Source organism: Cebus imitator, unplaced genomic scaffold (assembly GCF_001604975.1).
Source record: "Cebus imitator isolate Cc_AM_T3 unplaced genomic scaffold, Cebus_imitator-1.0 Scaffold152, whole genome shotgun sequence".
Lineage (NCBI taxonomy): Eukaryota > Metazoa > Chordata > Mammalia > Primates > Cebidae > Cebus > Cebus imitator.
Window position 1 is genome coordinate 4,231,432 of NW_016107467.1, and position 26,432 is coordinate 4,257,863.

Here is a 26,432-nt window from a genome sequence, read left to right on the forward strand (position 1 = left end):
AGCTTACACGAGGTACTGTGGTAAAAGCACACTCACTTTTGTACTTCCCAAAGTAAAATCGCTACACTCCCAGTAAAGGCTTCCTCTCCACTTGATTTTCATTTTACTCAAACCTCGAACTTTGTATTCATTTTTTAAAATGTCAACTGAATATCAATAATATTCTCTTTGGACAATTTTCCTCATGTTATTCTTGAAAAAGTAGTCTTACATTGTGCTCAATATAAGTTACTGTTAGACATTCTTAATTCAAGGACATAGTTATAAAATCAAAAGTTATCTTCCCACCCAGACACGAAGAGTGTTTCTAAAGCAGGATGAATAATTTCACAGGAGTTTGTTAAGATCTTGTAATTTCCCTTAAAACTCAAGAGCTCACTGATATAAATGGATAACATTTTTCCTTTCCAGAAATATTACCAACCAGAACATCACTGCACAAGTTTTCTTGAATTCAGACTCAGGTGTACACTCTATGGGATAAGAAGGGCCATTGGAGAAAGGTAGATTCAGGATATTTTTCTTTGTTTGAAGAATTAGAATTCTGACTCTTCCTACAGTCTATAAGAAAAACATATTATCCCTTAAAATGTGTTTACATATACACAGGCAGAAAATGATATAATAAGAGTTTATGTTAACTAAAACAATTCACAGTAGGCATAGCAATGAGTTAACTGTTCATTCAAGTATAATGACTCCCAATATTCTTTTTTTTTTTTTTTTTTTGAGACGGAGTTTCACTCTTATCTTCCAGGCTGGAGTGTGGTGTGCAGTGGCACAGTCTTGGCTCACTGCAACCTCTGCCTCCCATGTTCAAGCAATCCTGAGTAGCTGGAGTTACAGGCGTCTGCCACTATGCCTAGCTAATTTTTGTATTTTTATTAGAAACGGGGTTTTGCTCTGTTGGCCAGGATGGTCTCAAACCTCAAGCGATCCACCCACCTTGGCCTCCCAAAGTGCTAGAATTACGGGTGTGAGCCACTGTGACCAGACCCAATTTTTTAAAATATAAAGATGTTTATTTGTTTATATAAGGACATTACTTGATATATAATGACTTGATAATTTTTCATAGTCTATAAAATGCAATCTCTAAGATATAATATCTTACATGAAAATCTACACAAGTGTAAAATTAATGATTAACAAAAGGTTTTATCTGAAGTCAGTAAGTTATACAGCTATAAACTTTTCTTGTTGTTACTGTTTTTGAAACAGGGTCTTGCTCTGTTGCTCAGGCTGGAGTGTAGTGGTGCAATCACGGCTCACTGCAACCTCAAACTCCACAGATCTTCTCACCTAACCCCCCCAGCTTAACTGGGACTCAGGCACGTGCTGCCACATTTGACTATGTTTTTTTGCTTTTTTTTTTTTGGGCAGAGATGAGGTTTCACTAGAAATTTTAAATTTTATCTAGATTGAAGGGACGAACAATATGAATCTTGAGAATATGGCTGTTGCCACTTTGTTCTTAATATGCAGCACAGGTGACAACCTTTTCTGTCATGATCATGGAGCATTCTGAATCATGGCATTCTTGTTTCAGAGTTCATTCTTGAATTGTCAGTTCAAAATAGTGTTTGAACTATTATTTCATATTCAAAGATTACATAATTGAATCTTTTTCAAAAGACTTATTTCTGCCTGCTTATAAAACAACTTTTATTTCCCCATAGAGAGTTCAGGACTTCAAATTAGTTTGTGTTCAGCTCATAAACTGGATAAACAACCGCGTTTTGCAACACCATCTTGTAGGTTTTCTTTGCTAGACAAAGTGTGGGTCTTTTTAAAAATTTTTTTATTTATTTGTTTATTTTGAGATGAAGTCTTACTCTGTCGCCCATGCTAGAGTGCAGTGGTGTGATCTCGCTTCACTGAAACCTCTGCCTCCTGGGTTCAAGGTATTCTCCTGCCTCAGCCTCCCGAGTAGCTGGGATTACAGGTGCCTGCAACCACGCATGGCTAATTTTTGTAGTTTTAGTAGAGATGGGGTTTCACTATCTTGGCCAGGCTGATCTTGAACTCCTGACCTTGTGAGTCACCTGCCTCAGCCTCCAAAGTGTTGCTGGGATTACAAGCCTGAGCCACCGTGCCCAGCCATGCCTTTTTTTTTTTTTTTTTTTTAAGAGCCTTTCCTAGGCTTGGAACAGATGGCCCTTTGGTACATGTGTGTTAACATGGTGGTATATCATGGAGAGTGGGTAGATGGAGCTTCTAGACTCCAAAATAACAAAACCACAGTGTGAGTACACTGTTCAATTAGGTTGACTGAGGTATGAGTACATTTTCTGGCCTGTGTGCTGTGACTTATCCAACCTGTGAACTGATTGTCATCTGCCTGATAACTTGGTTTGGTGTAAACTGCTCTTAAGCCTTTGCTGATAAAGAAAATAATAATAAATTATTTGCATCTATGTGTGCTTCTTTTTTTAATGTTATCATCACTCCTTCCCCTTTCCTATTTTGGAGGCTCTCAATGGATCTCCTAATTTATAAATGTCAAATGTATTTTTGTATTAGATTGTGCCTATGATCAGAGAAATCTCTAGTGCATATTTTATGTTTGCTAAACACATGAACACATTTTTATAATTTGACACATTTGGAGGCATGGTCTAGTAATAATGTAATAGGTACCTTGCTGGTTAATGTAACTAAGATTTTACCTTTATTGGGTTAGGTACCTTTTTTTATTTTAGCACCTGATAGCTGTCTTCTACTGAGTAAAGAATTATAACATTCAGATGTGACAGAAAATTAGAATGTTTATTGTCAAATACTGTGTAAGTCAATTATTTACCGAATTTTCAGTTTTCTGTCTCTGTCAACTGAAGTTAAAGGATAAGTCATATCTGATTTTTAAAATGAGCACATGCGCATGCACGCGTGCGCGCGTGCTCGCGGGCACACACACACACACACACACACACACACACACGTGCATGCACTTCCTTTGCTGTGTAAACTTTTCCAGTGAATTTCTTCCTTAAGCAAATTGTGGTGGCAAGTATTCAAATATGGCTTTACACCATGAAGATACACATTCACAAAGTCATGATGTACTGTATTGGTTTCTGTGGATGGTATATTTTGTAGAAAGTAAATTGTTAAATCAAGATTGAGACGATATATAGTTGAGGCAGCTACTTTAGAAGCTAGAAGAGGAAATGCAGAAAGAGATAAGGACAAGGGGAGCAAGAGAAAAAGTTAGTCCATAACAGATATGCCTCTTCTTCAGTGAAGTATACCAAAATCACCAAGAGCACAGTTTAACTGACTTTCTTGTGAAAACTAGCAAGGGGGCTGAGCTCTATCACCTAGTTGACTTGGGTATGAAATAGAAGCAACACACTTGAGACCCAGGTGACCTCTATGTAATGCTTCATTCCTCCTCCTCCTAGATGCCAGTGGTTGTCAATTTCCATGTTGTACCTAGAGATTCTGATTTGAAAGGTTCTAGGTAGGGTTTGGGAAGGCATTTATAACAAGCTCCTGGGACGATTTCTTATGCAGGTGTTGTGGATTAGAGAAACATTGCCCTATTCATCTTTGGTTAAGTACTTAGTAAATATTGGAGAAGAGTCAAACACAAGCAGAATTATAAGGAATAATATAGCAAGGTTAAATCATAGAGCATCCATCATGAGGCCACTGAGAAAATGCTTCGAACCACTGGCTTCCTAAAGTAGGAGATTTCTGAGATGAGTTTTAAAGCAGAAGCAGGATGCAGTCAGGTGAAAACACTTGCTGGAGCAGCATCTAAGGCCTTGGACCTGATGAGCAAAAGCGCAGAGGTGACAATCGGCATGTGTGCTCAAGACCCTGGAGGGTCAAGTGGAAATCACATGGTGAAAGATGAAAGAGGAGAGGAATGCAGGGGCCACACCCAGAACCATGGCCTTCCATAGGGTAAGGATTTGGGGTGTGGGAGAGGAGCAGTAGAAAAGAAGGTAGATTTGCATTTCAAATCACTGGTAACCAAAAAATAAAATACTGGTGACCGAAAGGGAGCTGAACACAAGGTCAAGATTGTGAAACCACATCAAATCATTAAGAGTTCAAGAAATCAAAGCAGCAGATTGGCTATAGTTTGAAAATTGTTGGTTAGATGTTTTCATTGTAACAATTTGCATTTCAGAGTTACTCAGCCAAAACAGTCACTGAAGGAATGAGGAAAGAGTAAAATCTTGTTTTCTGAGTTACAGGTATTTCTGCATAATACCTTACACCTAATAGATGTTCTAGATGACCACCAAGGTTAGTTTTTACAACCATAAATGAATGGCCCCAGCTAATGCTGACTGAGGCCTTAACACTGCCGTTTATTTCGAAGTGCTCTGGAAGCCCTGTTTTTTTCTCTTTATTTAAGTGTGTAATCTGGAGAAGAGGGAGCCTGCCTGGCTCTCAGTAATTAATAATTGTTAAATGGATTAATGAATGGCCCAGCTAATGCTGACTGAGGCCTTAACGTTGCCTTTTATTGCAAAGTGCTCTGGAATGCCTCATTTTTTTCTGAATTAAAGAATAGAGGTTTTTTTGTTTCGTTTTGTTTTGGTTTTTCAGATATCTGCCCTGGCGATGCTTTTTGGTTTAAACTAGTTGCATTTTAAACATTTTAAAATGGATCAAAATTAAGGTTGCATGTACTCTGATGATAGTCATGCCTATGGTGTTGTTTGGAGTGCAGCCCAAATACTTGGACCTAAATGAGTGAAGGAGCAGAAAGTGGGAGTTTTAAAATGAAGCAACATTCTTTAGTTTGGTAAAACTGAGCTGAAGTTACACACAGTTAACTCTTTGACTTGCAACCTGTTGCTGACAGTGTATTTTGGGGGAGGATAGTTGTGTCTGAACTCAACTATGGAGAAAACAGGAAGTTTCGGGATTCATGCTGAACTCCCATTACACAGGCGAGTCTCCCAAAAGAAAAAGTGCTCTGTTGCATAAAATTGTTCACTCTTCGTGTCTGCACCGTGGCAGAAATTATTCTTCCTGCAGGTGACGGAAGAGAGCTATAGCTTATGGGGGCACAAGCCGTGTGTGGAATGGCAAAGCAGTGACAGCAAGACAGCACTGCCATAAATCTATTTCTTTCCTTCCAAACCAGCTCTCATTTTAGGCCCAACGACCAAAGACAGAGAGGCAGTCACTTTGAGCTACTCCTGGCCGTTTGTTTGGAAATGAATTTACCTAAATCCCTTCAGATATAGCCAGAAAAGGGAAAATAAGCCTTCCTCGCTGGCCAAATTACCGCCTTTGTCGCTTTGGGCTCCCCATTGGCTGCGGCCGCTGTGGCCCCGCCTCCTTGCTCGTTTGTGACGCAAGCCCTGACGCCTCCTGGGCTATAAAAGGGCCTGCACTGATCAGGTCTGCTCAGGAGCCGCCAGCAAGAGGAAGAGGAGGAAGCTCATGAGAGTGCAGCCGGAAAAGAGGTGGGGAGAATCTGGAGAAAAAGCGCACCCTGTAGCCGCGGAGACAGTTATGCCTCAGGGCATCTCTCGCAACACGAGAGGTCGTGGGGAGCCTCAAGTGTCGGGGAAGGCGGAGGGTCTTCGGAGTGGGGGTCCTGTGGGGGCGTCCCCGGCCCACACCGGGGAGTGCGGCGACCAGAGTGGTGGTGCTCCCGAATCTGGGGTCTCAGGCACGTCCCTCGCCCGCCTCCCCTGAGTACGTCCAGGCGAAATGAGCACACCCAGCCTCCTACATTTCACTCCCCTCTCCCAAACAGACCAAATCGAGCACAAAACGAGGACTGACACAGCGGGGCCCACACACCGGAGGATGTTTAAAGAGGGGTCGGGGAGTGCGATTTCTGTCACCTGTGGCTCTGAATCGCATCCTGAAAAGCAGCGTGTTTCTTGCTTAAGGCGTTATACCCTTGTGGTAGTGGGCGTGGACGCGTACAGTGGGCGGGGGAGGGTTTAAATTCTGCCAGCGTTGGACCAATATTGTAGATAGGTCCAAGTTATTCCTGCAGATATGAAGCAGGCTGAAAAAAACCCAGAAATTTGAAGCTTAAAAAATGCACACTTAAAAATGAGCAACATGTCTGAAGATATATTTAGAAAAATAAGGAAAAAAAGACGTGTTTTTTAAAATTTTATTGCATTTTAGCTTTTGGGGTGCATGTGAAGAACATGCAAGATTGTTGCACAGGTACACACGTGGCAGTGTGATTTGCTGCCTTCCTCCCCATCACCTATATCTGGCATTTCTCCCCATGCTATCTCTCCCCAACTGTCCACTCACCACTGACCCTCCCCTATTTCCCCCCAACAGACCCCACTGTGTAGTGCTCCCCTCCCTGTGTCCATGTGTTCTTATTGTTCAACACCCGCCTATGAGTGAGAACATGCGGTGTTTGATCTTCTGCTCTTGTGTCAGTTTTCTGAGAATGATGGTTTCCAGGTTCATCCATGTCCCTACAAAAGACACAAACTCATTGTTTTTGATGGCTGCATAATATTCCATGGTGTATATGTGCCACATTTTCCCTGTCCAGTCTATCATCGATGGGCATTTGGGTTAGTTCCAGGAGAAAGACGTTTTCTTACAGAAAAAACCTATCTTGTAACTGTTTGATGAATATGTGTACAGAAAGGCCACTGCCTATGTGATTTGAAAGGACTTATTTAGAAACATATATGAAATGTTAACTGCACAAAATATTCACTGAATTTCACAGAAGCCAGTTTTGTTTTTTGTTGTTTTTAGTGTCTTTAGGGTCTTAGCAGGGCTTTTCCTATGTATTTCCATAATGGTACTAGATTGGTCATCTGCACATAGTAAGCTACTGGTAGGAGGGTTGTGTGTGTGGTTTTTTTTAAAACTACCATCAGAATTTTAATAAAATGGCTAATTCTAAATATTAGAATTAAAGCTAATAATTTTAATAAAAGATAGTTTATTCGTGGAAACTGTAGTTCATAATAATGTAAGCTCATTATTTATAAGACTTTGCTTCTCTTTATTCTAGTTGAGTTACAGACATCATGCTAAAATTTTCTTCAAAGCCCAGACTTGTCATACCCTCTGTCCTCAAGACGCTGCCCGGGGATATTAGCAGAGCCATTCTCAAAACCAACCCATTAAACATCACCCAGTTTGTAGCAGTTTTTTTTTTTTAAACAACTTACGTATAGAAAAGGTTCGCTTTATTTGTTTATTTTACATATTTGCTGCTTTGAAAAAGAAAACATGTTAAGTTGGGAATTTTATGTATCTGTATTTGATTTATTGTATTTATTCTTCTGGAGAGTACTTCTTTGGATATAAAAGATCTGGTTAAATAATTTCATCAAATTAAAGGTAAGTACCACCAGTAGCAGTGGTTTTAATAATAATGTTTATAAATTGTTGCATCATTACTAGCATACATTCAAACTTAAGAATGGTACCCATAAATTATTTTATGTTTAATCACATTGGTCCTTTTAAAAAAATAAATATGTATTTTTTTTTTTTAGAGACACGCTCTGTCACCCAGGCTGGAGTGCAGTGGTGCCATCATAGGTCACTGCAGCCTGGGCTCAAGGGCCTGGCTTAGCCTCCCAAGTAGCTAGGATTGCAGTTGTGTGTCACAATGTTCAACTACTTTTTACAAAAATTTTGATTAGCAATGGGGTCTTCCTATGTTGTCCAGGCTGGACTGGAACTCTGGGATGCAAGTGATCCTTCTGCTGCAGCCTCCCAAAGTGCTGAAATAGCAGGATTGAGGAGAATTGGATTTCATAGTAATAAATCCTTAGAAACGCTGTATAAATACTTTTTTTGGAAGTTTTTTTTTTTTTTTTTTTTTTGGAGCCTTGCTCTGTTTGTTGCCCAGGCTGGAGTACAGTGGGGCAGTCTTGGCTCACTGCAATCTCTGTCTCCCGGGTTCAAGTGATTCTCCCATCTCAACCTCCCGAGTAGCTGGGACTCCAGGAGTGCACCACCATACCCGGCTAATTTTTGTAATTTTAGGAGAGACAACATTTCACCATTTGGCCAGGCTGTCTTGAACTCCTGGCTTTAACTAATCTGCCCATCTGGGCCTCCCAAAGTGCTGGGATTACAGGCATGAACCCCTGCTCCCAGCCAGATTTTTTCCCTCCCCCCTTCCGTCCCTTCCATCCTTCTGAGAGAATCTTGCTCCGTCACCCAGTCTGAAGTGCAGTGGTGCAATGATGATCTCTGGCTTACTGCAGTGTCCATCTCGCAGGTTCAAGCAATTCTCCTGTCTCAGCCTCCCAAGTAGCTGGGACTACAGGCACCTGCCACCATGCCTGGCTAATTTTTGTATTTTTACTAGAGACAGGGTTTCCGTCAACATGTTTGAAAGGTTGGCCTTGAACTCTTGACCTTAGGTGATCCACCCGCCTCAGCCTCACAAAGTGCTGGGACTATAGGCGTGAGCCACTGCACCTGGCCCAGATTTGTATTTAAAGCAAAGGTTCACCACCCATTTTCCCCCAAATAGTGTAACTGCAGTCCAGGATGGAGGACAGGAGATAGTTAGATATCTCTGACCACACTTTCTGCTCTAATAGTATCTCTATTTATAAAGAGAAAAGTTTTTCATAGGTAGTGGTTGCCTCCAGCACATCTCAGACACTGTGACATAGTGCTGTAAATTTGCTTAGAAGAAACTTATATTGTATGTGTATATATGTAAATGTCTAATATCTAATGCGAACATAACAGTATGAAACTCAGTTAACAGAGAAGTAATGAAAAAGTTGGGGAGAAATAAAAGGCAAAGTTCACATAGTGAAAATTTGGGAAGATGACTATAAATAGAAGAAGATATAATGGTCAGTTGTCACAGACAGATGTACACATCTAAAAGAATGGCAGGAAAAAGCTTTTCACAGAATTTTGTGAAGAAGGCATATGGAGACTCTTGCTAGTGTGGGAAGTAATGAATTCTTACCACAATTGGCTGGCCAACATTTTGGAATGATCATAGAGAAAGAAGAATTCAGTGAGCTGTCAGCTACTTCTATACTGTCACTTTGGTGATGTTAATAGATAACCAAGATAGAGAGAAATGAGGAGTAAGAACTAGGAAAATGTGAAAATCATGAGGCTTTGGGTCTGCAGTGAGATACCCAAGATCCTGAATAGCAAGGGTCAGCATTGAAAGGGCAGGAGAATGAAGCATCATGGTTCAGGAATATTTTCTCATCTACTCAGGCTGCTTTCCTGCAGGACCTGATGGCATTCTCATTTCACCACGGGAAACAGGTCTGGGACTGTTTCACCACGGGAAACAGGTCTGGGAATGTACCATCCTTTCCCTGGCCATGAGCCTGGTTTCCCTGTTAGTCAGGGTTATTACAGTCTATGTACTTGTGTTCTCTTTACCAGGGACTATTTGAAAGTATTGGGAGGGTGCAGGCTTGCTGTTTGAGAATGGTGATAAAGTCACTGCATCTTTATAGTGGAATGTAATTAGCTGGTTGCTTTTGAATTTAATTTGTTTACGGAAGGATTTATCCACCATTCAGCTTAGCAAGTGAACTAAACAAATGTAAATTCTGGTCCAGGTAGGTTAACATCTTTGAATCTAAGGATTCCAAAATTAACAGCCTAACAAAATTAATGGAGCAGCCATCCTTTAATGGAGTTAAAGGAGATACTGCTGTTTTTCTCCTCCAATAATTAAAGATATCAAGGAGGTTGGCATAGCATGCAAATAATCCTGAAAGCAAATTCATAGTATAGTTGTAGAAATAGATTACTCTTTAGCCATTAGAGTAGAAATGAACATTGTTTGTTCTAGTTTACTAGGAAGGAACGGTATGATCAGGAAACAGAGTCCAGTGCTACCTTCTAATATCAGTTTCGCTCATTTCATTGCCTTTCATTGCCATCTCAAATATAATCCATTAACTTAGGTTCTGTCACAGTATGTGCGAGTTCACCTACTCCAGGAAAGCATTACTCTGGGTGAAAGAGGTACTATATAGGAATATACAGGCAAGGGTCCTACTTTGTAGGGCATTTCCTCCCCTAAGTGACACCCTCCTACTGGTTTAATTCCCAAAATGCTATTCCTGTAGGAGCACTGGGTAAATTTGGTTGCATGGTTAGTCAGTTCTCCACAATAAAAATGTAGGTATGACAGGTAGCATCTTCTCTTTTGTTAAATAGAACTTCCCTTTTGTGGAGCCCAGTTTTAAACAAGAATGTTGTTACCTGTAATTCCCTGCATGCTCTGTTGGCGCCAAGGATTGAGGCCCTCTCAGACTTTCAATGACTTCCAAGATGTAGAAATGAACTATCATTTGAGCACTAAGTCAGCTGACCCTTATTCTGGCCTGTCAGTCTCTTCAGCAGGAAGCTAGATCAGCCTCAAGACAGCACTAGATGTTAGAACTTGGTGATGTGAGCCAGAACTGTCATCCCTAGTGCACTGGTACTCCTGCATCTCTCAGATAACACATAGGAGCTTGAAATATGTATTTCATAAAAGTGCTCAGTAGAAATGTTGTATGCTGCTGCCTAGCAGCATTACTACCAACCTGCCTGTATGCATGGAAGGCAGGGAGATAAGAACATCCCTGCCTGTATCATTTGTTTTTGTTGAATACTTCATTTCTGGGATTTTTCCTAGAAAGAGCCCCAGTTGTTGGTAGGCCTCATCATAAGACTCCATCACAGGACCACAGGAGAGTGTTTACCCATTTTCCCAGTAAGCTTTGAAACTTCTCACAGTCAGGTAATACAGAAGGTAAGAGGAAGAATCAGACACGGGAGCAAGTTGCTTTCACTTTTCTGTTGTTTCTCATCTTTTTACCCCTTTTCCAGAGCTTAGAGTCTTTAGCCTGGTCCCTGGCTCTATCCAGAGCCATGTTCATGGTGTCATTTCACTATTTCACTCACATATGCCCATCTCCATCCAAAGCAGCTCATCCTCTGAAGCTCTTTCTTGAATCCGCTTACTTTTCTGCAGTTTTATTAAACATATACTCACCACCGTGTGAATCAATTAAAGCTCTCCATTTCTCAAGCTTTTCAGGAGAGTTTCTGACATTAATCCAAATGAATCTTTAACTGATGGGCTTTTAGAAACTCAGGCAATATTTTAAGGCAAGAGAGTCATTCCCTTAAATCCACCACCTATTATGTGCCAGGAAAAGAATAAGGGAATAGAATTGATTTTTTTTAACTGTTGTGTCCTAGACACTGTTGTGTCCTAGACACAGTTTGTCAATTCAGACAACCTTGTGAGATAAATGACATAATTGCAATTTTACTTAAGAGTAATCTGAGGCTTAAGAGTAATTTAAAAACACCTAAGCTTCTAGATATTAAGAAATAGGTAGAGTTAGGATCTGAACTCCCTAGTAGTATGGCTTCCCACTCTAGAATATGTAACATTCTAGGATCCCTCTCAAAAAATCTTAGATCCTCCAACTTAAGGAGTGAAGGCAGAGAAGTCTGAGCTCCCTTTTCCCCATATTGTGTCCCACTGTTTCATTTCTTTTTCTTGTCACCTTATGTGAAACCTGAAACCGAGGTTGTGCTGCTACTGACCTTTTCATCACTCCACAAAGAGGGCAATGGTTTCTCATCGCCACTATCATCTCTCATCCCTAAAAACCAAATGGAGACCTGTTTCCAGTGTCATTCCTGTCTGATCTTCTAACGGAAATAGGAAATAGCCACCTCTTTTGAAGAATCCAGAAGACCTAGCCTACCTGGATCCATTAGTTACCTTGTTAACTTTTCTAAGTGATCCTGGACACACTTGGCTTGACAGCATGAGAATAATTATAGTCATGAACTGCTGCTGATCATTAGACCCAATTTCAATTATTGTGCACCACCAAATTGTTTATGCATATCATTGTATAGAAATATTCATATTAAATATTCATAATATTGAGATTTCCCGGCAGCTTTGCTTACACTACGTGGTGGAAACCACCTACTGGAGCCTCAGCTGGTGGATGCCTCTCTCAAAGGACTCAGTTCAAGCTCAGACTGCTGTGCTGGCTGTGAGAATTTCAAGCCTGTGGATCTTAGCTTTCTGGCCTCCATGGTGGTGGGACACACTGAGCCAGACCACTTGGCTCCCAGGCTTTATCCCCCTTTGCAGGGGAGTGAACAGTTCTGTCTTGCTTCTGTTCCAGGTACCACTGGGGTAAGAAAAAAAAAAAAAAAAAAAAAAAAACCTGTTGCAGCCAGGTCAGTTTCTGCCCAAATGGCTACCCGATTTTGTGCTGGAACCCAGGGCCCTGGTGGTTGTGTAGGTACTGAGGGGAATCTCCTGGTCTGCCTGCTGTGAAGATCGTGGGAAAAGCACAATATCTGGGCTGAGTGCAGGAAACAGTCCCTAATGGCTTCCCATGGCTAGAAGAGGGAGTTCCCCAGCCCCTTGCACTTCCCAGTGAGGTGACACCTCACTCACACCCTGCTTTGACTCATCCTCCTTGGGTTGCACCCACTGTCCAACCAGTCCCAATGAGATGAACCAGGTATCTCAGTTGGAAATGTGGAAATCACCCCCCTCCTGCGATCTTGCGGGGAGCTGCGTACCTGAGCTGTTGCTATTCAGCCATCTTGCCCCTCTTTTAAACTCTTAAAAGACAATGCACCACATGTATTTCTGACTTTAAGCACTCTTTTTGAACTTCCCATCTCCAATTCTTATTAATTCTTACACAGCCTCTTGTATCTCTTGTTATACCCTGCTGCTTATCCACTTCTGGTCTCTGATACCTTTCAGATTTTCCATTCCATGCCAGAATATGTCCTTTTCCATATCCTTCTTGGGCAGTTATGTACCCCAGTACCCTGACTCTCCATATGAGTTGTGCTTATTTAAAAAAATACTGTATGCTTGGAATTTATATCTTTATCTTATTGGTTTCATGGAAAATCAGGAGTCTACAGTGAATTTTAAAGTTAACCAATCTGAGTCATTTTATTAAGCAACTTTTTTACAAGAAGGAATGCCTTCAGTTATGCTCCTAATTCTTAGTGTGTATAGTTTTGTCAGCTTATGTAGAACCACATCACCAAAGTCATAGTGGGTTAATCTTCCTAAGATTGATAAGATCAGCATTTAGCAAACCTAGTTTACAGCTTTAAGAAATTCTGTCTTCTACAACCAACATCATCTCAAGGTTACAAGTCAGCAATTGTTGTAAGTATTTAAAGGAGACCTTAAAACATTAGAGAAAAGCTCTTTACCTTTAATAAACAGATAATGATTTGAACTCAGTATAGATTTACATTATATAAGTATGGTAACTAGTAAGTATATATTTGCCAACATTCTTCCATGTATTCCAAACAAAACCAAATAGTGGATCTAGCGTTTGCATTTAATTTTTTCCTTAGACAGAGTCTAGCTCTGTCGCCCAGGCTGGAGTGCAGTGGCACAATCTTGCCTTACTGCAACCTCTGCCTCCTGGGCTCAAGCAATTCTTCTGCCTCAGCCTCCCGAGTGGCTGAGATTACAGGCACGTGCCTGTAAATTTTTGTATTTTTAGTAGAGACAGAATTTCAGCATGTTGGCTGGGCTGGTCTTGAACTCCTGGCCTCAAGCGATCTGCCTGCCTCAGCATCCCAAAGTGCTGGGATTACAGGTGTGAGCCACCACACCTGATCTAGTGTTTGCATTTTCAAAAACACTAAATATTTAAGGCATCTGGTCTCAGTATTTTTAATTATGAAAAAATCCTTAAGTATGTAACATACACATGAAGATATAAAGAAAAAATAGCCTGTATTTTACCACCCAATTAGGAAATACCAATTTGATTTTAATCAAAGCTGAATTAAAGATATTTGAGATTTATGATTTTTAATTTGATATCACATTTTCAAAACTTTTTTGTGTCTCTTTTTAACTGAGTATTGATTCATTCCTTTTCCATTTACATGAGGTTTAGTTTATTCAGTGCTTTCAGGTGCATTATTTCACTTAAAGTCCACAGAAACACCATGAAGTCAGAATTATAATCCCCATTTTGCAAATGAGGAGGCCTGAAGCTCAGAACAGTTGACTTGTTCATGCAGCTATTACATTTCAGAGCCAGGACTGGAACCTAGGTTTTCTCATTAAATTTTTTACTATGAGAAAGTTTCAGGAAAGAAAACAGTATCATAAATTCCCTGGTAAATTGCTAAGGACTCATAATTATATAATGCTTTACTTTTCCAGAATGGTGGTTATAAGGGATGTTTTTGTTTAATAGGGGACTTCTAGGGAAAATATTGAGTTTTTTAATATTTAAAAAGATCATTTTAATAATCTAGACATGAATTCAGGTACTATGAACCTGTGAGGGAGACACTTTTAATTTTTTTTTTTTTTATTATACTTTAAGTTCTGGGGTACATGTGTAGAATGTGCAGGTTTGTTACATAGTTATACACGTGCCATGGTGGTTTGCTGCATCCATCACCCTGTCCATCTGCATTATGTATTACTCCTAATGCTATCCCTTCCCTAGCCTCTCACCCCCCAACAGGCCCCAGTGTGTGATGTTCCACTCCCTGTGTCCTTGTGTTCTCACTGTTCAACACCCACTAACAAGTTAGAACATGCAGTGTTTGCTTTTCTGTTCTTGTGTCAGTTTGCTAAGAATGATGGCTTCCAGCTTCATGTTCCTGCAAAGGACATGAACTCATCCTTTTTTATGGCTGCATAGTAGTCCATTGTGTATATGTGTCACATTTTCTTTATCGAGTCTATCATTAATGGACATTTGGGTTGGTTCCAAGTCTTTACTATTGTGAACAGTGCCACAATAAACATACATGTGCATGTATCTTTATAATAGAATAATTTATAACCCTTTGGGTATATACCCAGTAATGGGATTGTTGGGTTAAATGGTATTTCTAGTTGTAGATCCTTGAGGAATCACCACAATGCTTGAACTAATCTACACTCCCACCAACAGTGTAAAAGCATTCCTATTTTTTCACATCCTCTCCAGCATCTGTTGTCTCCTGATTTTTTAATGATCACCATTCTAACTGGTGTGAGATGGTATCTAAATGTGGTTTTGATTTGCATTTTTCTAAGGACCAGTGATGATGAGCTTTTTTACATATGTTTGTTGGCTGCATAAATGTCTTCTTTGGAGAAGTGTCTAAATGTGGTTTCGATTTGCATTTTTCTAAGGACCAGTGATGATGAGCTTTTTTACATGTTTGTTGGCTGCATAAATGTCTTCTTTGGAGAAGTGTCTGTTCATACTATTTGCCCAGTTTTTGATTTTTTTTGGTAAATTTTTTTGTAGATTCTGTATATTAACCCTTTGTCAGATGGGTAGATTGCAAACATTTTTTCTCATTCTTTTGGTTGCCGGTTCACTCTAATGATAGTTTCTTTTGCAGTGCAGAAACTCTTAAGTTTAATTAGATACCACTTGTCTATTTTGGCTTTTGTTGCTATTGCTTTTGGTGTTTTAGTCGTAAAGTCCTTGCCCATGCCTATGACCTGAATGGTATTGCCTAGGTTTTCTTCTAGGGTTTTTATGGTTTTAGGTCTTATGTTTAAACCTTTAATCCACCTTGAGTTAATTTTTGTATAAGGTGTAAGGAAGCAATCCAGTTTCAGCTTTTTGCATATGGTAAGCCAGTTTTCCCAACACCATTTATTAAATAGGGAATCCTTTCCCCATTACTTGTTTTTGTCAGGTTTGTCAAAGATCAGATGGTTGTAGATGTGTGGCATTACTTCGGAGGCTTCTGTTCCATTTCATTGATCTGTATATCTGTTTTGGTATGAGTACCATGCTGTTTTGATTACTGTAGCCTTGTAGAATAGTTTCAAGTCAGTTAGCATGATGCCTCCAGCTTTGTTCTTTTTTGCTTAGGATTGTCTTGGGTATTCAGGCTTTTTTTTGATTCCATATGAAATTTAAGATGGCTTTTCCAATTCAGTGAAGAAAGTCAATGGTAGCCTGATGGGGATAGCACTGAATCATTAAATTACTTTTTTGCAATATGGGCATTTTCACAATATTGTGTTGATTCTTCCTAACCATGAGCATGAAATGTTTTTCCCTCTGTTTGTGTCCTCTCTTATTTCCTTGAGCAGTGGTTTGCAGTTCTCCATGAAGAGGTCCTTCACATCTCTTGTAAGTTGTATTCTTAGGTATTTTATTCTCTTTGTAGCAATTGTGAATGGGAGTTCACTCGTGATTTGGCTCTCAGTTTTTCTGTTATTGGTGTATACGAATGCTTGTGATTTTGCATATTGGTGTTGTATCCTGAGACTTTGTTGAAATTGCTTATCAGCTTAAGGAGATTTTTGGGCTGAGATGATGGAGTCTTCTAAATATACAATCATATTGTCTACAAATAGCAAGAATTTGGCTTCCTCTTTTCATAACTGAATACGCTTTATTTCTTTTTCTTGCCTGATTGCCCTGGCCAGAACTTCCAATAGTATGTTGAATAGGAGTGGTGAGAGAGAGCATCCTTGTCTTGTGAAGGTTTTCAAAGGGAATGCATCTAGTTTTTGCTCATTCAGTATAGGATATTGGCTGTGAGTTTGTCATATATAGCTCTTACTGTTTTGAGATATGTTCTATCGATATTTAGTTTATTGAGAGTTTTTAGCATAATGGGCTGTTGAATTTCTGTTGAAGGCCTTCTCTGCACTGAGATAATCCTGTGGTTTTTGTCCTTGGTTCTGTTTGTGATGGATTACATTTATAGATTTGCATATGTTGAACCAGTCTTGCATCCCAGGGATGAAGCTGACTTGATCATGATGGACAAGCTTTTTGATGTGCTGTAGGATTCAGTTTGCCAATATTATATTGAGGATTTTTGCATCCACGTTCATCATGAATGTTGGCCTGTAATTTTCTTTTTTACTGGTGTCTCTGCCAGGTTTGGTATCAGGATGATGTTGGTCTCATAAAATGAGTTAGTGAGGATGCCCTCTTTTTGTATTGTTTGGAATCGTTTCAAAAGGAATGGTACCAGCTCCTCTTTGTACTTCTGGTAGATTTCATCTATGAACCCATCTGGACCTGGACTTTTTTTGGTTGGTAGACCAAAAAACAAGGTCTGAAATTGCTGTTTCAACTTCAGACCTTGTTATTTGTCTCTTAAAGGATTTGACTTCTTCCTGGTTTAGTCTTGCGTAGTTTAAGTGTCCAGAAATTTATCCATTTCTTCTAGATGTTCTGTTTTGTGTAGAGGTGCTTACAGTATTCTCTGATGGTAGCTTCAATTTCTCTGTGATCAGTGGTGATATCACCTTTATCATTTTTTATTGAATCTATTTGATTCTTCTCTTTTCTTTTATTAATCTGGCTAGTGGTCTATCTATTTTGTTGATTTTTTCCAAAAAACCGGCTCCTAGATTCATTGATTTTTTTTTTTTTAAGCATTTTTTTGCCTCTCCATCTCCTTCATTTCTGCTCTGATCTCAGTTATTTATTGTCTTCTGCTGGCTTTTGAATTTCTTTGATCTTTCTCTTCTAGTTCTTTTAATTGTGATGTTAGGGTGTCGATTTTAGATGCTTCCTCATTTCTCTTGTGGGCATTTAGTGCTAAAAATTTCCCTCTACACACTGCTTTAAATGTGTCCCAGAGATTCTGGTACATTGTCTTCATTCTCATTGGTTTCAAAGAACATCTTTATTTCTTCCTTCTTTCCATTATTTGTCCAGTAATCATTCAGTTTCCATGTCGTTGTGTGGTTTTGAGTGAGTTTCTTAATCCTGAGCTCTAATTTGATTGCACTGTGGTCTGAGAGACTGTTATGATTTCTGTTCTTTTGCATTTGCTTAAGAGTGTTTTACTTTCAATTATGTGGTCAGTTTCAGAAAAAAGTATGATGTGGTGCTGAGAAGAATGTATATTCAGTGGATTTGTTGTGGGGAGATCCATGGATGTCTTTTATGTCTGCTTGGTCCCTATCTGAGTTCAAGTCCTGGATATCCTTGTTAATTTTCTGTTTTCTTAATCTGTCTTAATATTGACAGTGGGGTGTTAAAGTCTCCCACTATTATTGTGTGGGAGTCTAAGTCTCTTTATAGGTCATTAAGAACTTGCTTTATGTATCTCGGTGCTCTTGTATTGCCTGCATTTATATTTAGGATGCACCCAATACAGTTGATGCAGTTTCTTCATAGTGTTGATGCCCTTTAAAATTTGATATGTTTTTGCACTGCCTAGTACTGGCTGTTCCTTTCCATGTTTAGTGCTTCCTTTAGGAGCTCTTGTAAGGCAAGCCTGGTGGTTACAAAATCTCTCAGCAGTTTTTGTCCATAAAGGATTTTATTTCTCCTTTGCTTATGAAGCTTAGTTTGGCTGGATACAAAATTCTGGGTTGAAAATTGTTTTCTTTTAAGAGTGTTGAATATTGGCCCATACTCTTCTGGGTTCTGCGGAGAGATCAGCTGTGAGTCTGATGGGCTTCCTCTTGTGGGTGACCCAACTTTTCTCTCTGGCTGCCTTTAGCATATTTTCTTTCATTTCAACCTTGGTGAATCTGACAATTATGTGTCTTGGGGTTGCTTTTCTCGAGGAGTATCTTTGTGGTGTTCTCTGTATTTCCTGGATTTGAATGTTGGCCTGCCTTGCTAGGTTGGGGAAGCTCTCCTGGATGATATCCTGAAGAGTGTTTTCCAGCTTGGTGTCATTTTCCCCATCATTTTCAGGTAGACTGATCAAATGTAGATTTGGTCTTTTCACATAATGTCGTATTTCTTGGAGGCTTCGTTCGTTTTTCACTCTTTTTTCTCTAATCTTGCTTTCTCGCTTTATTTCATTGAGTTGATCTTCAATGTCTGATATCCTTTCTTCAGCTTGATGGATTTGGCTATTGAAACTTGTGTATGCATCATGAAGTTCTCGTGCTGTTTTTCAGCTCCATCAGGTCACTTACGTGCTTCTCCATTCTGGTTATTCTAGTTAGCATTTCATCTAACCTTTTTTCAAGGTCCTTAGCTTCCTTGTATTAGGTTAGAACCTGCTCCTTTAACTCGGAGAAGTTTATTACCCACCTTCTGAAGCCTGCTTCTGTCAGTTCATCATACTCATTCTCCATCCAGTTTTGTTTGTCTGCTTGAGTTACGATCCCTTGTAGGAGAAGAGGCATTCTGGTTTTTGGTGATTTCACCCTTTTTGCACTGGTTTCTTCCCATCTTCGTGGATTTTTCTACCTTTGGTCTTTGAAGTTGGTGACCTTTGGATGGGGTCTCTGAGTGGACATCCTTTCTGTTGATGTTGAAACTGTTTGTCAGTTTTCCTTCTAACAGGCGTATCTGCTGGAGTTTGCTGGAGATCCACTCTTAGACCCTGCTTACCTGGAATCACCAGCAGGGGTTGCAGAATAGCAACAACTGCTGGCTGTTTCTTCCTCTGGTCACTTTATCTCAGAAGGGTACCCGCCAGATGGCAGCCAGAGCTCTCCTGTATGAGGTGCCTGTCCAGTCAGGATACATGGGGATCAGGGAGCCACTTGAGGAGGCAGTCTGTCCCTTGTCAGAGTTTGAGCACATTGCTGGGAGATCCATTGCTCCCTTCACAACTGCTGGCAGGGACGTTTAAGTCGGCTGAAGCTGTACCCACAACTGCCCCTTTTCCCAAGTGCTCTGTCTCAGGAAGTTGGGGGGCTTTAATTATAAGTGTCTGACGGGCTGCTGCTTTTTTTCAGAGATGCCCTGGCCAGCGAGGAGGGAGTCTAGTGACATAGTCTGTCTTCAGTTGGCCTTGCTGAGCTGAGCTGCCATGGGCTCTGCCCAGTTGCTGTGTAAACTTCCTGGTGACTGTTTACATAGGCAAGGTTAAAACTGCCTACCTGAGCATCAGTAATGGTGGACGTCCCTCCCTGCACCGGGCTTGAATGTCCCAGATCGAGCTCAGACTGCTGTGCTGGCTGTGAGAATTTTAAGCCAGTGTATGTTAGTTTGCTGGTCTTTATGGGGATGGGACCTACCAAGCAAAATCATTTGGCTCCCTGGCTTCAGCCCCCTTTTGCAGGTGAATTTGCAGGTGAATTAGCAGTTGTCTCGCTGGCATTCCAGGTGCCACTGGAGCATGAAGAAAAGAAAAAGAATAAAAAAGACAAAACTGCTGTAGCTAGCTCGGTTTCTTCCCAAACAGCCATCCAGTTTGTGCTGGAAACCTGAGGCGCTGGTATTGTAGGCACCAGAGGGGATCTCCTGGTCTGTAGCTTGTGAAGACCGTGGGAAAGGTGCAGTATCTAAGTCAGACTGCCAGAGTGCCGGGAAAAGTCCCCAATGGCGTCGCTTGCCTAGGAGAGGAAGTTCTCAGGACCTTTGCTTCCCAGTTGAGGCGACACCCCACCCTGCTTTGGCTAGCCCTTCTTGGGCTGCACCCAATGTGTAATCAGTCCCAGTGAGATGAACTAGGTACCTCAGGTAGAAATGCAGAGATCATCTGCCTTCTGTGTCACTCTCGCTGAGAGCTGCACACTGGAGCTGTTCCTATTTGTCCATCTTCCCAGAAATCCAACACTTTTAATTAAAAGAGCAAGTGGTCCTTTCCAGAGTTTCCTAAATCATGCCACAAGCAACCTGTCAGATAGGTCCCATGCAGGCAATCTAGGGATTGTGGAAATCCAATCCCTAGATTGGCTGCATCGTTGAAAATGCTCATGATAAGTAAATCAGTTATTGGGGAATTTAAGACCTTATGGGGGAAAATAGAGAAGCCTTGAATTGGTGTGGGTATGGGGAGGTCAATCTGCTTAGGAGTTGGGCTTGGATTTTGTTGTTGCTTTCATTACCTTCACTGTACTACAGGCTTCAAATCCTTCGAGGAGAGGGTTGCAAGACCTTTTTCTGAGGGTGGGGCTGGGGTGCTAGAGTGTATTTCCCAGCATCTGTGCTTCCCCCTCAGCTTTCAGCTTTCTCTGCCAGTGTACCCCACAAATGGCATCTATCTCCAAGCTGTTGCCTCCCCTGGTGGCAGCCTGCTGTCTCTTGTTTCTCAGCACTGGCCTGGTTGGCAGGGCAGATTCCCTATTTTTGTGGGCCTGCCTTAGGCCGAGGCTGGACCTGTGCACCTAGGCTTTGGACAAGGGGCTTTCTCAGTGTTCCTGCCCTCCATCCATGTGATAACCAAACTCTGCCTTCTACCTGTGGTGAGTCCTGGGCCAGTGTTTCCTGTGTTCTGATGGTAGGAGACCTCTCTCTGTCCTTCAGCCGTGCCTCCATCTTTCATGTGAGGCCTGTGGAAAAGTGTTAGCTTAGGAGTGTGAACTGTCCTTGGGTCTGAAGTCTCAGACAGTTCCAGACTGATAGCTTGTGCACCTTTGGCCTTTACCAGTACATGATTATAGCTGGTACCTTCTTAACAGCTGGTGTGATGGCAGTCTATTCTCTCTGGGCCCTGCCACAGCCGAGACTGTTCTTGTGTCCCTTTTCTCCTTGGAGGGGCTGGTTCCTCTTTTGAAATCAGATTACTTGGTTAACTTTTGACTTCACCTCTATGCTGACTCAAGAAAAGCTACGATTTGGTGGCTTATCTATCTGGCTTTTTCTTGTTATGACGGGAACAGTGTTTTCTGTAGCTTTCTATGTCCTAAGCATCAGAGTAACGCTCCCAAGGACAGGCTTAAAAAAGATTTTTCTCCTCCTCTGAACTCCCAAGATCTTTATTAGTACCAATTAGGCTCTTGTACTTTTTAACCTATATTTGTCTAATTTTCCCTATTAAATGTAAGCTATATGAGGTCTCATGTTAATAGCCTTTCTACCCTCAACAGTGCCTGGAACAGTCTTACATGTAGTACAAGTACTCAGTCAGTTGTGTTGGTGGGTAAAAGGGCTTCCCCAAGAAGTGGATGGGAAAGTCCTGAAGAGGTGAATGGTTAGGAAAATGAGGTTATTGTTCTAAGTGGAGGGAGATAACAATAGTTGTAGCTTTCTCTCTTTTTGAATCTTTCTCTGTATGTGAGCATTTGGTATAATATCCATGTCCAGATTAGAAATCTTAATTGAATTTATAAAACATCAACAGCCAATGTCAAAGAAGACACTGCAGGAGACTGCTTTTCGGAATGCAGCTGAACCTATTGAATACACATCTCCAGACAAGTTTTGACTTGAGCCAAATACATTCTTGTGAAGCAAATTCTGCTTTTCCTATAAATGTCATTAGAGAAATGCTTCCCAAAGAAAAATTCGCAGCAAGCAGATGTGAAAACTCTTGATGAGTAACGACTAAGGTAGTTAGGTGTGTGTGTGTGTGACACACATAAAATATCATAGCAGTTCTCCACCTCTAGGACTTTGTGTATGTCATTAGCTGTTGTGACCTTCCAACCCATGAGAATTTTCCTCATGCCTGAAGATTCACTTAAGTCCACACTTTCAGATCTAGAGATATCTTTATTTTCCTCTTGGCTGGGTCAATCTGACTTTGGCTGCATGATCACACATCACTACTGGGTGCTACCATTTTTAGGTTAGAATATGTGACTTTCCTAATGTAAAAAAAAAAATCAGGTAGTCCTGTAGCTGATCATTAAGTTAAACTTTATATACAACTTTTCATAAACTGAGAAATATCTTTATTAAGATGCAGCATCTGTGTCATTACTAAGTTACTATAACAACAAAGATGAAATATTGCCCAAGTTGGTCTCCCCCCGCCCCAACCTCTCCTCCCAGTTTTGTGTGAGCGTTTAATTGGGAGCTTTTTCCATGGTGATTTTCAGCTTCCTTACTTCTAGGCACATCTCTCCTCCTAATACTGACCCACTTTGGATGATATCTGATTATCAGTTTTCCCACTGTGCTGTTTAGAGTCACGTATTTCCAAGTAAATGAACTGAGGGTCATGTAGTAGATAAGGGCAGGATGTTTTATTACCCACACTAAATTACAGATGTTGGAAAACAAAGCTGAAAACTCTTGTGTATTTTTGTCTATATTGACATCTGAATGCTCAACCAATTATTGCTTTTTTGGGGGGGTGGGGAGGGAGGTTAGAGATGGAGTCTCACTGTTGCCCAGGCTGGTCTTGAACTCCTGGGCTCAAGCAGTCCTCCCACTTCAGCCTTCTAAAGTGCTGGAACTATAGGCATGAGCCACCACACCCCTATTACTGCCTTCTTTAAAAATCTTTTTCAGGGGCATAGATGTTAATTAACCCATCTGGTTGTTGTGTTTTGGTAGAGAAGCTGTCAGAGGGAATGACATCAAAAAGGAAACAAGAATGTTTAATAGAACCAGGAAAAAAGCATCTGTACAATCTAAAGTACCTACGGATGGAATAATCTACAGACAAGGCCAATGTAACCGGAACAGGATATTGTAATAAAACCATCCAGTTACCATCAATTTATATCGAGGTAGGTGCTGAGCAAACTGAAGCAGTTTGTGATCCTTCTTCCAAACTAGCCACCCCTGAGACTACTACCCCACCCTTGTCACCACCTCCAACAGCTGTCTCACCAGAGTTTGCCTATGTCCCAGCTCAGTTTGCTGCTCAGATATTAAGTCAAGTTTCATCTATTCATTCTGATCAATCTGATGTTTTAATGGTGGATGTGGCAACCAGAATGCCTATTGTTATCAAGGAGGTGCTGACCTCAGAGGCTGCTGAAGATGTCATGGTGGCTGCTCCTTTTGCATGTTCTGGAAAGGTGCTAAAAGTGCAGGTTGTGGGCCAAAAGTCTGTCCATGTAGATTTGGGTTATACCTAAAGAAAATGAGGCTGAGCCATCAACAGCTTCCTCAGTCTCTTTGCAGGATGAACAAGAACCTCCTGCTTATGATCAAGCTCCTGCAGTCCCTTTGCAGGCTGATAACTGGGGGTTATGTCAACTGTTTGTATATCATCTGTCTATAACAATGTGCCTGTGACTGAAGGAGTTATGAGTTATTTTTATTGAGCAACTGCCAGAACAAATAGTTAACCTTTTTACTGATCAAGTTGTTTGTCTTAAAATGAGCAGTCACCACCAGTTAGTCCCAATCTGTAGAGTCTGTAAAACTTGCACAGTTGGAGGAGAATGCAAAATATTCCTAGTATAGGTGAAGGCAGAAGGAACAGCTCTGCTCTCTGACACATCTGTGAAAGGTCAGCCTGAGGCACCTACACAACCCCGGGATGCAGAGGGCACTATCAACATAGGCTCTGAGAAACCTCTGCACCTTGAAGTGGAGATTGCTTCAATAGTCTCTGACAATCCTGGGCAGGTGGAGTCTGGGGAAAGCTCTGCACGCAAGGACATGGAAGGCAAACCTGTGCTCTCTGGGGAAGCTGCAGAAGCAGTATACTCCGGTACATCTGTAAAGTCATCTAGTGGCCCCTTCCCCCTGCACCAGAAATCGAACCAGAAGGGGAAGCAACAGCTGAATAAGGTTTGATGAAGCCAGGTAAGATAATCGGATATTCCCATTACAAATTGCATTTCATGTGACATCTGTATTTCAGGTAGCCATCTATGTAGGCTCCCTGCAGACTGGTCCGTCTTTTTTTCAATGTTTTTTAAATGCCAATGCTATTTAAAGGCTTTGTTGTATTTGAGATTCTACTACAATGAGAGGAATTATTTTAAAGTGATGTCCCCAAAGCCTGGCCTCAAAGTTTGGTCATCTAGCACTTTAGTGTTATTCTTTTGGACATATTATATAATCAACAACATTATAGCCTGTTGTCAGGTACAAAATATATTCATGTAATCTGAATATGCTGATTGCAAAACTCTAATTAAGGGGTGTTGGTTTGAAATTTTCCTCTTGTGAATCTAAAGTTAAACTACAGCAGTGCATTTACATAGGCTATGACATTTTAAAAAGTGAAAAAATGGTAGTGTGACCGCTTTTGCACTGAGTCAGGAGAGCTCTGTAACCAGGTTTGGGGTGCTGGGCCATGTGTTTGTTTTCTGCCTGGGAACTTCCTGCAGCTGAGGGAGCAACTTCATAGCTAGATGGAGAGGGGAAAGGTCAGGGGAGCACGGAGGTATCAGCAGCAGAATGGATAGCCCGGCACTTGAACAGCAATAGATACAGTTCACATAATTGGCTTCCTTTGATCACTTCCCTGACAAGTGACAGAAATCAAGCTGCTTTCTTGGCTGCTGAACTATCACCATGTTTTCCTGTGACACAGAGATGATGTGACCTTCATCTCGATGTAACTATGGCATTTGGACTGCTCACTCCCTGCCTCATGGATAATTGTAGGGGCCATTCTCTTTTTAGGGCTAAAAGGGACATGCATGAGCCAATCACCCCATTCCTTTTGCAGAAATTCTCTTAACCCTGACTCTTAACCAAACCAGAATGATTCAAAAAGTGTTAGCAAAGCAGGTGTTCAGAAAAGATCACATTTTGTCTGGCAGTGTGACAGGGATTCTGCACAGCAGGAAAGGCAGAGGACAGCTCTGGGAGTGGAGCGTGTAAGACTGGTGCTACTTACCATTATGCACGCCAGGTAACTGGTTATGGCCCTGGCGGCTTTGGTACCACTAGGACTTCTTTCTTTGAAAGGACATTTTAAATACTTCAGAATATATCAAGTGGCAAAATTAGTATATTTGAAATTTTAAAAGAAACCACACTTTTGGGGAACTTTATAAAACCTTTATTTAGCATCAGGTAGATTATATCATTTGTTAACTTCAAGACAGCAATTAAAATCATGTACTGGCAGCTACCTAAGGCCCCTGGGAGCAATATGTCTGTCTGGGGTTTGGGTGGATAAATACTATAAGACTAATGTACTCCAATTAAAGGGGTAAGGCTACTGTACAAGTCTCCACACATATTTTAAGTACACAGGTGCCTCGCAAACTTGAAATGCAGAAGATATCCTTTTATATAATTTGGTACTTACATAAATGAGTGCAACTTAATTTCTCTCGTGGTATTTGCCACTGGAAGTGGAAGCATTGAACAAGGTTTGTCATTATGCAATGGTCGTTAAAATCTCTATTTCTAGGGCATTTTTGTGACTTGCTAGATTTTATACATATTTTCAGTTCAAATGTAAACAAACATTTTCATGATACTGACTGTAGAAAAGTAAATTCAGAACACTAAGTAAACGAAATACTTTACTAGTTTAATTCTCTAGAATTTTCAAATCAGAAAAACCTATTCTGAATATTCAGGCTTTTTTCTTGTTGGCAGTTGGAAGAGGTAAAATTGGGAAGATTAGTGTGAATGAAAGCCATTTTATCAATGGAGTCTTCACAAAAGACCTGTACATTAGACTTCTACATTTGAGCACATAAACATTGTATAGGAGGAGAGTTCTAAATATGTCAAAGGTTACAGCTAAAACATTCAAGGATGACACCATAAAAATATTCCCCAGCAGTTTTACCTCTATATAAAATAGTATTCCAAGTAAGTACATTTTGTAGCAAATTTTTTTCCTAAGACTTTCATTACCAGTATCAGCTTACACCCTACTTTCGTTGGGCGAAATGTGGTGATCTCATGAGTGTTTTTTCTTTTTTTAAACATAACTAGAGG

General features: G+C 40.7%; 1 long non-coding RNA gene and 1 pseudogene across 1 annotated transcript; both read left to right on the forward strand.

Annotated features, from left to right (window-relative positions):
* LOC108314415 overlaps positions 1-24,310 on the forward strand; it is a 38,005-nt pseudogene extending 13,695 nt beyond the window's left edge.
* Positions 24,311-24,332: 22 nt separating this feature from the next.
* LOC119473374 lies at positions 24,333-26,287 on the forward strand. The gene is made up of 2 exons (XR_005202580.1): positions 24,333-24,673; positions 24,806-26,287. It is a non-coding gene; the product is annotated as an uncharacterized LOC119473374 (long non-coding RNA).
* Positions 26,288-26,432: the final 145 nt, after the last annotated feature.